The following is a 14,391-nucleotide window of genomic DNA, read 5'->3' as shown; positions in this document are numbered from 1 at the left end:
TAGAGAAAGGGGAGGAGGTGGACTGGGATGACTGGGGCCTCTACCCGGTATTTACGGACCCCCTTACCGGAGCCCGAGACTACCGCCCTGTCCCTTTTAAGATGCTTAAGGAACTTAAGGAGGCCGTGACTAAATATGGCCCAAGCTCCCCTTATGTAAAAAGACTGATGCAAAACCTCTTTGCTACGCACCCTTGGACCCCTGCTGACTTTGACGAAATTGCAGCCGCGTGCCTAGATGCCTCCTTATATTTAGCTTTTAAGGCTCAGGCCCGCAGAGAGGCCTCTAAGCTGGCAAAATCCCGGGGTTATACTCCCCTGGATTTAGCCATTGACCTCCTGTGTGGAACTGGAGCCTATACTGACCCTGCTGTTCAGGCCCAGTATGGCCAGTTTGAGCTAGAGACTGTTAAAGAAACACATGTTGCAGCTTGGGATAAGATTGGAGCCATGAAAGGGGGGAGAGCCACACAGAAGTTGGTTGGGCTGAAGCAGAGAGCAGATCAGACACCCCCCTCATTTGTGAACGAGGTTAAAGAGACAGTGACTCGTATAATGGGAGACACCCCGGGATCTGATCTACTTATGAGACAATTGATTAAAGAGGGTCTTCGCCCCAAAGGGATCGCAGCCATTAGCAGCCTTCCCCCCGACGCTTCATTAGAAGAAATTGTTGACAAATTGCTGGACATGCCCAGCGAGGATTCAATTCAAGCCTTAGTGACTGCCATGGAGAACCGGGAGGATAGCCTCCTGACCGCCCTTCACGGTATGCAGGTGAGACCCACCTGTTTTGGGTGCGGAAAGCCAGGGCACCTCAAAGCACAGTGCAGGCAGCGGCCCCCCCTCCACTTCAGTTCCGACCTGTTATTCCTGTGGAAAGCCAGGTCACATAGCCAGGTTCTGCCGATCCAAAGGGAAGTCGGGGAAAGGGAAAGGGAGGGGCCCGGCCGCGGGGCCCTCCCCCCGTGCTCGAAGACAGCAGCCCCATTACTGTGACTATCCCCGTGAGGGTTGACTATAGAGAAGGGACACAGCAGAGAGAGATCGGGCCTTGGGAAACCTCGATGATTCCCATTGAGCTAAATATTTTCCCAGCGCTCATCACAGGGGCTGAGAGATGTGTGGACTTAGTCACCCATACCCAGGCCATTTTTGGTCCCGGAAGTCCCACATCCGTAAGGGTCACAAACCCCCACCCCTTTCCCACCTTGGTAAAACAGGGCCAAGAGGTAGGAAAGGCGCTGCCCTTGCGGACCCCTCCCGCTCATGTGAACTGGGTCCACCCGGTCAGCTCTGGGCGACCACTGTTAACCGTCACGGTGGAAAATCAGAAGCTCGAAGGGATAATTGACACTGGAGCCGATTGCTCTGTCATAAATAGGGGACAGTGGAGGCGCGAGTGGCCACTCCTACAGAGCCCTCAAGCAGTGACGGGGGTGGGGGGCAATAGATCTGCCATGAAAGCAGCACACCGCCCTACGGTGGTCAGCTTTGGAAGAATCTGGACTCTTCACCCCACTGTGCCTACCCGACCTCCCTTATGCATTATGGGGTAGAGATATCTTGAGCCAGCTTAACCTGACACTTGCCACCCCTGATAGCCTGCGGGGAAATTAATTGGGGCCACTCTAGAGATGAGCTTTTCCCCCAGAATAACATGGATTAATAAGAAACCTATTTGGGTTGAGCAGTGGCCCCTGACAAAAGAAAAGCTCATCGCCCTCACAGACATAGTAATGACCCTCCTGCACGAGAACAAAGTGGAACCGTCCCTTAGCCCGTATAACTCCCCCGTCTTTGTCATAAAAAAGAAAGGGGGGAGTTGGAGAATGTTGATTGATCTTCGGGCAGTAAATGCCAACATGGTACCCATGGGGACCCTCCAACCTGGTCTCCCTATGCCCACTGCAGTCCCGCAAGGGTGGACTATTATAGTGATTGATGTTAAAGACTGCTTCTATAGCATTCCCCTCCACCCGGAGGACAAAGAAAAATTTGCCTTTTCCCTCCCCGCGATCAATTTCCAAGCCCCCAGTAAACGTTATCAGTTCACCGTCCTACCGCAGGGAATGGCCAATAGCCCCACCCTGTGCCAGCTTTACATGGATACTCTGCTACATCCTATCTTTTTAAACAGAAAGGGGGAGTTGGCAGGTCACTGACCCATTCAGACCTGTCTCAGGTACTATTTCAGGGATGACGGCACTACAGCCGCCCAGAGATTTTTCTCCCCAAAAGGACATGCTAAGAAAGAACCAACGCTCCTGCCCTCTCCCACCAAGGCCCTACCAGGCTCTAAAGTCATGTGGAGAGATGAAGAGGGAGGTTGGCATGGCCCTGTAACGGTAAAGAACAGAAGACAGGGCCACCTGTCATTTCATCCCGAGGATAAGATAGAAGAGCCAGAAAGATGGCTCCCTGTTTACAAGATAAGAGACCTTGATTAATGCCCAACCCTACGGGGTGAGAGGAATTTCTTTCTTTTTCAGGCCTTCTGATCATCGTAGGGATCCTTGGAGGTGCTCCATCTGAAGGAAATCCGACATGGGGAATACTCCGAGTTATTCCCTCTCCCCTTCCGGTAGCATGGAACTCCCCGATCTACCCTCGCCTGCTAGTGACCAATACATCGATGGGGCTCCCTTCTGCCTCGGTGGGGCCCCTCATGTGTGGCCACAGGGGAAGACATCGAGGATCCCATACCATGGAGGGATTGCCAGATGGCAGGAGGATACCCCCTTGAGGGTGAACAAGGACGCTGATTCTGGGAATCACCCTACTTGTTGTCTGTTTCTGCCGCCTAGCTAGGCGACAGAGGGGCTATATGCTTCTTACTCAGAAAGCCTTCATGGCCATGGAGACGGGGGAGGATCCCCAAGTCTGGCTAGCTGCCATGCATGACATGTGACACCTAGGGGTAAGACGAGGTAAACCCCAAGACGGGCAACTTCTCCTGACCCAGCCACCTAAGACAGGCCCTGAGGGTGTCGGGCGCCTAGGACGGGCAAGGTCCTGGGTTGAAGGAGATGACCTAAGACAGGGTTCCTCGCCCCCGGCTATCAGAGGCCAGTAGAAATGACACCGCTTAAGGCTAACCTCAGCACCGCTTAAGGTCACACCAAGTGATAACCTTGTAAAACAGAAAGGGGGAGATGTTGGGGGCGGGGGGAAGAGGCTTGGCGGTCGCTTAGAGGGGGAAACAGAATCACCTTATAAGGGAATGTTACCGAACTCGGCCCCTCATTGAGTAAGAGTTCATGGGAGGGAGGACAGAGGGGATAAAAGTGTCTGCTGAGAGGTGGTGGGGAGCGGGAATGTGATCACAGAAGAATAAAGACTCATGACCCACCTCAGGCGCTCTGTCTGGTTCTTCCCCCATCAAAGAGTGGGGGCCGGAGGTACCCCGAAGACTCACCACGCGTTGGACTGGTGAGTAAGAGGACGGACTAGCATTAAGAAGCCGGCGTTGTGAATAAAAACCCGGCAAATAGGAATATGCTTCAACAAGTAATTTACCAGAGCATTGATAAGAACATTTAGTTTATATACCTATAATAAAGCAGGAATCAAATAGCATCTAGCTCACAGTTTCCCAAATATTGTTCATTTTTATTTCTTTAAACTAAATGGCCCTCCTCTTATTTTTCTCCTTAGGGTACGTTTCCTTTATTAATTCCAGGAACTATTTCTCTGTCTTGTCCAACTCTGTTGGTTGGTATAATAATTTAGTAATGTTATACAGCAAATTCCCTAAGCTTTATCTTTTGCTTTCTTCAATTTAGTGCAGTGAAACTTGCAGGTTTTCTTTTTTATTTGAACAATAAGTTCTTCCATCAAAATTAGGATTTTTTCTTACAATTAATGCCTTTTTAACAGTGGTAGTACAACTTACCACAAAACCAATTGGAGATGCTACCAAATGTATAGTGCTGAATTACAACTAAGAAAGCATTCTACTAAATTATTTAATTACTGTATAATAAGCTATAGATATTTATTGGTCACTAAAGGTCAAGCATGCATGAAAGAAAAGAAAAGAAAAAATAAGCACTATTTATTTTATCAATCATTCTTTTTCCAGATTTGCTGTTTTGCAATTTTCTCATATCCTCAAAGGGATTATGAAATATTCTTACTAAGTAACAGCCAAGGTACTTCTAAGTTAAGTAAGGTAACTACTAAACTATACTTCTCTATGATATTGATATTTTTACTTGTTAAATGATTTTCCCATTACTCTAAAGGCAATGCATTAAAATCATTTTTCTTCCTTTTGCTTTTGCCATTTTTCACATACTGTCTACAGAGAGGAAACTAGGATGTAGTGATTTATGAAAAGACAAGGTCAAGATTTGCATAGCAGAGGCAAGCATGAGTGAATTGTGATTTGTTCTACTGGGATGATTACTTAAATCAATGAGATGTATTGAAGAAATAAAGGAACCTCGACAATATTATTTTTTACAAAGTTCTTTCCACCCATGTGGAAATCCAAGAATTTGAAAAAAATAGATATTTTATTGAATGGAATCAGGTAGGCCTGGGCTCAAATTGTACCATTTTCACTTACTAATTTTGTATTTAAATCACATCATATAAGTTCTCTAAGCATCAATTTTTTCAAAGGTAAAAAAGAGGAAATTTGACAAAATGGTTACTAAGTTATATTCCAGCTCTAAATTTGTGGTACCATGATCCTATATCTAAAGTCAAACTCATATTTCATCATAAAATTATTTCCATAACTTTTCCACTTATGTTCATAATATTTTCTTCATATAGCCACCCAGTATAATTGAAATCACAGCATGATTTTTCTGTTCCCTACTTCTTACCTCCACATTCAGACTAAATTTTGTTAATTATTTTTTTGCAGTATGTCTTTCATCTTTGCTGCTGTTGGGTCATTCAATTGTATCCAACTTCTCATGAACCTATGGATGTAGTCATGTGTATTTCCTGACAAATATACTGGAGTGGTTTGCCCTTTGCTTTTCTAATATGTCCCTATTTTAAGTTTGAGGAATCTGGGGCAAGCTGAGGTACAAGTGACTTTTCCAGGTTTATACAGATAGCAAATCTCTGAGGAAAATTTGAACTTGGGTCTTCCAGACTTCAAGTGTGTGTTCTGTCTATTGGACCATCTAGCAATCCAGCAGTTAAGCATTTTAAGCGTAGTTGGACAATCATCAGAGTGAAGAAAAAAGTTATACTTTTTGGAGACTTATAAAGACTATAAGGGGACACTATGATAACAGTTTATCATGTTTTCTAGGTGTTTTTGACTTTGTAAGAAGGCAAATTGATTTTTTCACTTTCTTCTCCTGCTACTTTGTTCCATTCCCTCCTTGTCGATCTTTCTTATTCCCAATAATCACTATTATATATTTTTTTCTATTTTGTGACTGAGTATATTTTGGTTCTACTTTACTCCTGATAGGACAGCCCAAACTATACATTATTGTCATTGGAGACTTCAAATGGAATGACCTGGACCATGATATTTTCCTTTCCATGCTGTCAAGTATGTTTCCACGATTGTTGTTTTGTTTAATTTTGTTTTCCTTTCAGTGGAACTTTCATTCAAGAAAGTAAATGGGTATTATATTTCTAACTGGCAATTGTCCTAGAGAAGCTCACTCTTTCCTCTCAATTGTCTATTTGTTTTCAAAGTTTTCAAGTGACATTTGATTGGAGTTGTTACCCAGAATACACATTATTTTCTGAGATTCTGTTTATCTTTGATTACAACCAAGACTTCCTAGTTTAGCCTTGAAGCTCTATGTCTGCCCATCCAGGAATTGTTATGTTCATATCTGTGAATATCTTTACATTCTTTTCAAATAAAAAGAGAATCTGATTAACAAAAAATTAAAATATTATTTAAACTTCTGTAAGATTTTGCATTTGAGAGATTAGCCAATCAAGAAGTACTTATGCCTAATATATTTTAAGTATTATCATTTCATTTATTTCATTTATCTGTACATAACTTCTCTATATCTAATTATTTACATATTATCTCCTCCATTAGAACGTATGCTCATTGATGTTAGGGACTCTATTTTCTTTTCTTTTCTAGGTCTTTCTTTGTTTCTCAGGTACTTAGCCCAGTTCCTAATACATAGTAAATGCAATTAACTGACTGCAAATATATGGTCTATAGTCTCTATTTGAACAGCATCTTTCTACTTCTGTGTGTGACACAGTATTGCTGTAGCTGATAAATTGAGTGCGTGGCTGGTCAAATTATATATATATATATATATATATATATATATATATATATATATATGCATATATATTTTTATCTATAAAATATTTGGGAACAAAGAAAAATAAAATCATACTTTATAGGAGTTCTCAAATCATTTGGATCAGGTAAGAAATCATTCAGATAATTTCTCATTAATCTTCAAAATAAATGAAAAAATAATGTAGATAGCATAAAAGAAAACTAGACTGCCTGGAACTTTGAATGTTAATAGTATTAATAAATTTAGCATTTATATAGTGCTTTAAAGTTGACAAAGTACTTTATAGATATTGATCCTTACAACAATTCAAGGAGATATTTGCTATTTTTATTCCAATTTTACAAGTTAAAAAAATAGAGAGAGAGGGGTTTAGTTTAGCAAGTGACTTGACTGGAATAACACAAATAGAAATTATCTGAAGTTAGATTCAAACTCAAGTCTTCCTGATTCTAAGTTCAATACTCTAGCCACTGATCCACTTACCCGTCTCCTTAGAAAATATTAAAGGCAATATTCTGTTTTTTATGAGCTATAACAGAAAAGCTTTTTACTTTCACATGTTGCTGGATGTATTTCTAAAGTGTCTAGGTTCATTCTCTTCCCTTAGCATGTACAATATAATGAATCCTTTGAGGATAGAGACATTTGCAGGATCATTTTCCTGAACATTATTTTTATTTTTCAGGACACTAACTATATGGGGAATTGAAGTGGGAGAAAAGAATTAATCTCTCTTGACCCTCAGGTATATGGTTGAAGTTGCTTTTTAAAAATAACATCTGAACTCATTGTCTTTTTTCATTTATTTCTGTCTCATAAAATTTGGGTGTACAAAAACAATAGAATAAATTGAATTTTCCATTAGCTGAATTTTAGTTAATTTGGGTTCCTTGTACCAAGGGCTTATTTTTATGGTTGTTATAGATGAAATCTCTAAAGGAAATTGTGACAGGTTAGCTGAACAGAACTTATTAGATTGAAATGTCCTTTATCTTCTATTAAACATTCTCCCTAAAATTTTACCACTGAACTATTTATATAGCTTCGGTTTCTCATAATCTATTTTCTCAGGGGGACTACCACTCCTTAGAAATGAACTGAATGATTTGCGTTAAGAAGGAAGAGAAAGAAAAGAAACACACCAGGAGTGCCAACTCAAAACGGGGCAATAGCTAATCTACTGTAGAAGACTCCACTCATTAGGGCACTCAATATAGCAAATGAAGGGACTTTAAAGAATGTATATTGAAATATTGTATTTGGTCAAAAATACTTCAAATGATTTAAATGCTGCTAAGCCAGTAATCAGGTACCTTTGAATTTCTATATAATGGTTTCCCAAAAAAGATTTATCTTTTCTCTTCCAAGAATTCTCTCCTGAATTAGCCTTTGTGAGAAAATTCTGAGCAACAGCAATAAAGAATGCTAAACCAATCCAGATTGTTGGCCCTAGGAACTAGAGTGGTGGGTGGTGAATTTTACTTGAATTAGTTATTAGGGATATTCCTCTCTGTCTTGCTGAGCTTCTGAATTAGAATACAAACAAAATAATTTTAGGAGTCTCTTCTTTGCTAACCAGAAATAAGGAATTGGACAATGATGCCTTTACTCTGGTGTTAATGTTATGGGTCAGATTCAGTGTCTCCAAACGAATTTGAAGGTTAGTGAAAAATGAAAGAATTCACATAATCCCTGGGATTTAAAACTGCTTAGGATTTATTACAGATTGCTGCAAAGTATACAGATTAATTTTTTTTTCCTCTCAGAGAAACATCAGGCACTTTGAGGACAGTAATGAATAACAAAAGGCTAACTGAGCATCTTTGGGAGACAGCGACAGACAGAGAGATTTAAAGAGAGAGAGAAAAAGAGAGACAGCTAGGTAGAGCTGATTGGGCCAGGGAGGATGAAAGGCACAAGGTGAGTTTAGGACAAGTGTTTATGGTCTTTCCCCTTCTCTGAATACTGAGGACAAAGTAGAAATCTCTCTCCCCTCTTACATGACCGAAACCAGGTAAAAGGTTGGAATCTAGGGACTTAGGGATGAGTAGATGGGTACAAATTTTACATTTAACAATGGAGCGATAGGATTCAATTTGTATCCCAGCAGCAGATAACATTTTACACTTTTACAAAATTAGCAGTATAAAGAATTATAAAATTTGTTTCTAATTACAAATTTCTTATGTTCGTAATTTTCTGCATCAGTAAGACCCATGAACGTTTGTGGTATCACTGACTTTTAGAGTAGAAGGCTACTCACATGGCTATCCAGACAGAACCTTTCAGATCTCAAAAAAGAATTCTTGTTCAACAAACCTAATACATTGGCTATTCTTCAAGACCATCTCTGAGGGGGGAAGTACACCTAAAAGTAGCCCATTCCATTTTTGAATTTCTCTAATTATTAGGGAGAAAAATCTATTTTTAGACCAAGAATAACAACAGAAGGAAATAAATCTTATTATTATAGATAATAATATTTAAATGAAATTGAAATTTTTAGGTTTGAGAATTTCAAATATTATATGTATGCATTCATCTATTTATCAATCTGTCTGTCTGTATCTATACATAGACACAAACACATGCACACATGCATTCATGTATGTATAATTTCATTTGAATTTTACCCAGATACTTCAGGATTAGTATTATTATTATTATTCTCATTTTTCAGATGTGGCAAGTCATAAAGCATTATTGTGTGTCTGAGGTACTTATGATAATGATAATACATGATAATGATGATACAAATGATAATACATTTCCTCTGAGAAATCTTTGCAGTGAGGGAATGTAACTTTACCCCCTTGCTACAGGTAAATGTTCATGCTAAGGGAAATACAGGAATATATGTCTGCTGTGGCAAACTTCTAGAACTCTAGGATAACTTCTGATAAGTTTACATCAATTGTTATAGTCTATTACATCAGTTCTAACTAGTAACATTGTCTTTTTTCAAAAAAGTCTTTTATTTCCAATGTCCTTTTCCCTCTAACTCATTATTCGTCCTACTAGACACCACTCTACTCACTATATCACCAGAACTGATAGAAGAATAAGCAAGAGTAAGAGTGTGATTAAGAAATTGGGGGCATAAAAGCAGCTCATATTTATATAGTATTTTATGACCAGTAATATGCTTTAAATATTATCATAATTCCTATTGAAGGATCAAGAACCTAAACTAGGACTTGTTCAGAGTTATGCAGTGAATCATAGGTAACATTGTAAGTTAGAAAATGCAGAAGAACTGGAGTCAGAAGACCTGGGTCCAAATATCTGCTCTGCCGCTTAATACACATGTAATCTTAAACAAATCACATTAGTTTCCCCATTAAAAAATCCAATGGGGGTGGTTAGGTGGCACAGTGGATAGAGCATCGGCCCTGGAGTCAGGAGTACCTGAGTTCAAATCCAGCCTCAGACACTTAATAATTATCTAGCTGTTGGCCTTGGGCAAGTCACTTAATCCTATGTGCCTTGCAAAACCCTAAAAACAAATTCCAATGAAAGGGTTTTTGACTCAATCATTAATCTTGTTTCTTCGAACTATAAATCTTTGAAGTTATGGACTCTATTAGAATAGGAATTAGTTTGAAACTTTCCCAGTTATTTCTGTCCACTATAGCTCCATGAATACCCACTTTGTATTGTAAATAAAATGACTCATCTCATTAATACCTTATTTGAACACTATACTTACACCACTGTCAGTAGCTCTGAGAAAACTGCTATACATCTGTATGAAATTCTAGTGCTCTCATACATTCCCATAAATACTGTTTAATCTGAGGAAAGAATCTTAAATAATAATAGCAATTTAAGGTTTAAAAGAAATTCATATATTATACTTATGCATACATCTATTTATCTGTCTCTATATCTGCACAGAGACAGACACATGCATGCATCATGTATGCAAAATTTCAATTGATTCTTACCCCAAACCCTGCAGTATAAGGGCTATTATCTCCATTTTTCAGATGTGAAAACATACTAAGAGAAAGAAGGTGAATTCACTAAGTATACATAGAGATAAAATGTTTTAAGTAGGATTCAACTACAGGTCTTCCTGACTTCATGAACAGTATTGGCAATCTTATTTATTCATTGGCAGGTAGTTTTCACAGGATGTGAGATCATGGTACTTGTCTTATTTCAGTTTGTCTTAAGTTAGAGATAAAATACTGTTGTATTCAATGTCATAATCATTAAAAACCAGGCTTCTACTGGCAAGACTAGATGGAGTCAAGGTCATGGGTGCTGCCTTTTAAAATGCCACAATGACTGAACTGTTTGGCAGCCTATCAGTCCCAGCATGAACTTGTAAAATTGGCCCATGCCTTAGGGAACGTTTTGGATGAGTAAATTCTTAATGTAGATTTGGATAAGTATGTTCTTTAGTACTATAGAATAAAAGTTTTAATAAGAATGTGGGCTTAGTCCCTGCCTAGAGTGTTAATTAGGCAGAGAAATTTAAAATAAAAGAAAAATGACCCAAAACAAAACACAATAAAAATATGAAAAGTCTATTTGAATTCAAAACAATTTTTATAATCCTTTTACCTTCTCAACTTTGTATGCAATTAGAAGGATAATTAACTGTGAAACTTAGCTATTCTTCAAAAGACGATGTTTCCACAATTTCAAAAGTTGCATGAAAAAAATGAAGGGATAGATTTTTATTTATTTATTATCAGTCATATGTGCATGTGTATTTTTAAGTTACAAAATTTCCTCCTACCCTCCTTTCCTTCCCCCTCCCCTCAGAAGTGAACAGTCAGGTTAGCCCTGTACATACATATTTTTGCTAAATAATGTTTACATATTATTTATTGTTGGTTGGAGGAATTAGGATTAGACAAAAGACATACATAAGGGATCATTTTATAATTTGAGATAATTTTGTAAAGTTTGTTAAATTCTGAAAGGTTGGGTGACTGTGTGTGTGTGTGTGTGTGTGTGTGTGTGTGTGTGTGTGTGTGTGTGTGTGTGTGTGTCTGCTTTGGTTTGATTTTTCTTCCTCTGAATGGGGATAACATTGTCCCTAGCTAGTATAATACAGTTATCCCAGCTCTCTGAACTGCTGAGTGGAGCTACTTCCATCAAGGAAGTTCATCTCAAAATGTTGTTGTTAATGTATATACTTTGTTCTCTTAGTTCTACTCCCTTGGCTCAGCATCAGAACCCACAAGTCATTCCATGCTTCTTTAGAGTCTGACCATTTATGGTTTCTTATAGCACAATAGTATTCCATAGTATTCCTGTACCATAACTTGTTTAGTCATTTTGGAACAAGTAGGACTTTCCCCTTCTTTTATATTTTCATCTGGATATAAGAATAATTGGAATTGATGGATCAAAGGGTTTTACTGCTCTTAGGTCATAGTTCCATATTACTCTCCAGAATGGTTGGATCCATTTACAACTCCACTGACAATGCATCAATAACCCAATCCTTCCATAACATTTCCAACATTGATCATTTTCTCTTTTTTATTATCTTGGCCAATCTAATAGATGTGAGGTGATATACTTCTTTGGTATTTTAATTTGCATCTCTCTAATCAATAGTGATTTGGAACATTTTACATATGGTTATATATAGCTTTAATTTCTTCTTTTGAAAACTGTTCATATCCTCTCCCATTAATCAATTGGGGAATGACTTATGACCTTTAAATTTGATGCAATTCTCTATTTATTTTAGAAATTAGACTTTATCAGAACTCCTATTTGTGAATATTGTTTCCAGCTTTTGACTTTTGTTCTAATTTTGCCAGCATTGATTTTATCAATGCAAACTTTTTTAAATTATTATAGTCAAAATCATTCATTTTGCAGTTTGTAATTTACTCTAATTCCCGTTTGGTCTTAAATTTATCCCCCCCTTTCCTTATATATGAGAGATAGAGTTCTTGGTCTACTAATTTATCTATAGTATCACACTTTATGTTAAAATCCTGTATCCATTTTGATCTTATTTTGGTATAGGGTATGAGATGTGTATCTATGCCTAATTTTCATCATACTATTTTCCAGTCTTCCCAACAATTTTTGTCATATATTGAGTTCTTATCCTAGAAGCTGATGTCTTTGGGTTTGTCAAACAGTAGATTAGTGTAGTCATGTACTGCAGGTTTCTTTGAACCTGTCCTATTCCACTGTTACATTATTCTGTTTCTTATCCACAACCAGGCAGTTTTGATGATTGCCACTTTAAAGTATAATTTTAGATCTGGTAGAGCTTGACCACCTTCTGTTACATGTTTTTTTTAATCAGTTCCCTTGCTATTGTTGCCCTTTAGTTGTTCAGATGAATTTTGTCATTATTTTTTCCTAGCTCGGTAGTTATCTGGTAATTTAATTGATATTGCACTGAATAAGTATTTTAATTTAGGTAAAATTGTCATTTTTATTATATTAACTTGACTTAACCATGAGCATTTGACATTTTTCCAATTATTTAAATCTGTCTTTATTTGGGTGAGAAGAGCTTTGTAATTGTGTTCATACAAATTCTGGGTTTGTCTTGGGAGGTAGACTTCCAAGTATTTAAAGCTGTCTATAGATATTTTAAATGGAATATGTCTTTCTCTCTCTTGCTCTTGGGCTTTGCTGTTAATGATGATTTATGTGGGTTTATTTTATATCCTGCTACTTTGCTGAATTTGTTAAATGTTTCAAGGAATTTTTAAGATGATTTTCTTGGATTCTCTAAGTATGCCATCATATCATCTGTGAAGTGTGTAAGTTTTCCTTCCTCTTTGCCAATTCTGATTCTTTCAATTTTTTCTCTTCTCTCATTGTTACAATTAGCATTTCTAGTATTGTATTGAATAATAATGGTGATAGTGGTCATCTTTGAGAAGGAATTGATAAATCTGAGTGCAGATAAAATCATGCTCTTTTCACTTTATTTTTCTTACTTGTGTGCATTATTTTTGCAATAGAGTTAAGAATATGTGTATTTCTGCACATATGTGTGCACATACAAATAAGTATAATACAAACATAATGTCTAATGGTGGTATCTAATTCCAGCTTCTATAATTTCAGGCACAATTCTCTTTTCACTCTAGGAGGCAACTCTAGATAATTATTTGTAATTGTTAATTAGCTTTTAATTTTAAGATAGTTTTATTGTTTTGTTCTTTTGTTTCACTTAAAAGGCAATATGACAGTCTTTACATTATTTCCATGTTATAAATTGATTTAAATTGAATGTGATGAGAGAGAAATAATATCCTTAAAGAAGAGACAAGGGGTGGCTACGTGGCGTAGCAGATAAAGCACTGGCCTTGGAATCAGGATTACCTGGGTTTAAATCCGGTCTGACATTTAATAATTACCTAGCTGTGTGGCCTTGGGCAAGCCACTTAAATCCCATTTGCCTTGCAAAAACCTAAAAAAAAAAAAAAGAAAAAAAGAAGAAACATAAAGTATAAGAGATAGCAAGATCAGACAATAAAATATCAGGTTTTTTTCCCTAAATTTAAGTTAATAGTCCTTGGTCTTTGTTCAAGCTCCACAGTTCTTTCTCTGGTATTCTCCATTACATAGAGCCCCAAATTTTCCCTGATTGTTGCACAGATGGAATGAGAGAGTACATCAAGATTGATCATTGACCCCATAATGCTGTTAGGGTGTATAGTGTTTTTCTGGTTCTGCTCATCTCATTCAGCATCAGTTCATGCAGTTTGTTTTTTCTTTAAAATCTTTTTCTAATTGTGTAAAAACAATATTTAACATTCATTAAAAAAATTTTCAAATGTCCTTTTCCTCTGCCTTCATTAAGAAGGCAAACAATTTGGGGGGCAGCTAAGTGATGCAGTGGATAGAACACCAGCCCTGGAGTCAGGAGGTCTTGAATTCAAATTTGGTTTCAGGAACTTAATGATTACTTAATTCTTTGAACTTGGTCAAGTCACTTAACCTTGCAAAAAAAAAAGTCAAGCAATTTGACAAATGTGGAGTCAAACAAAATAGGTTCATATGTCAGGTTGTGAACAAAAGCATAGACCAATAAACCCCAATCAAGAAATATGAGGAAAATAAAAATTTTAAAAACATGATTCAATCTGCATTCAGACTTCATCCTTTCTCTGAAGATGGATAGCATCTCT

Source organism: Macrotis lagotis, chromosome 4 (genome assembly GCF_037893015.1).
Source record: "Macrotis lagotis isolate mMagLag1 chromosome 4, bilby.v1.9.chrom.fasta, whole genome shotgun sequence".
NCBI classification, from domain to species: Eukaryota; Metazoa; Chordata; class Mammalia; order Peramelemorphia; family Peramelidae; genus Macrotis; species Macrotis lagotis.
The sequence above is the reverse complement of the archived record's forward strand: the minus strand, read 5'-3'. Positions refer to the sequence as shown.